This window comes from Sinocyclocheilus rhinocerous, unplaced genomic scaffold (genome assembly GCF_001515625.1).
Source record: "Sinocyclocheilus rhinocerous isolate Xijiao unplaced genomic scaffold, SAMN03320098_v1.1 scaffold576, whole genome shotgun sequence".
Lineage (NCBI taxonomy): Eukaryota > Metazoa > Chordata > Actinopteri > Cypriniformes > Cyprinidae > Sinocyclocheilus > Sinocyclocheilus rhinocerous.
Genome location: NW_015662167.1, coordinates 140,772 through 141,826, shown reverse-complemented (window position 1 = coordinate 141,826; position 1,055 = coordinate 140,772).

Sequence of the window (1,055 nt, the reverse complement as noted above, 5' to 3'; positions counted from 1 at the left end):
CGCTGATTCAGAAGCGCCAGATTGTCATAGCAGCTACAAGCTTTACCTTTTTTTTTTTTTTTTTAGATGTCATGAATCATGATGCTAAGATATTGCTGGTGTTTGGCAGTGCATTGCTATGCTGCTCTGTTTGTCTTCTTCTTCAGACAAGAGCAATGGTCAACATATTATTAACCTACCATACAAAAGTATGAGATAGGTAAGATTTTTTTATGTTTTTGAAATAAGTCTTTTTTGCTCACCAAGACTGCATTTATTTAATCAAAAATACAGTAAAACATGAATACTGTGAAATATCACAATTTAAAATAACTATGACTAACTAAAAATATATATAGATATATATATATATATATATATATATATATATATATATATGTGTGTGTATATATAACTGAAAAAAGTAAAGGTTGGTTCAGATGATAAAATGTTATGTGGTGTCATGTGGTGTACTTTATGAAGTATTAGTTGTGATCATTATTATTGTTATTAGTATTGTTAAAACCATTTTACCTTGAAAATGTGTAATAAAATGCTTTAAAATTATTATCAAGATACTTTTTACTTGAAGAATGCTGTACATTTCTAAGATTCATCTCTAAGATAAAAACATCATCAAATAGTCTGGACTATTTTACTGGTATTTCTTAAATAATTGTACTATAAGTTAACAAAACTGCTGAATACTGACTAAGATATTGCTGGTGTTTGGCAGTGCATTGCTATGCTGCTCTGTTTGTCTTCTTCTTCAGACAAGAGCAATGGTCAACATATTATGGTCTGGTTCATAGATATGATTTGCGTTCTTTTTTTCTTTTCTTGATTTTTATTTTCCCCAAGTAAACAATGAAGGGGAAAAAGACATCATCAAATAGTCTGGAATCTTTTACTGACATTTCTTAAATAATTTTACTACATGTTAACAAAACTGCTTACCCCCTCTCATAAAAAAAAAGTAAAGGTTGGTTTAGATAATAAAATGTTATGTGGTATGACTAACTAAAATTCTAATGACATATATATATATATATATATATATATATATATATATATGT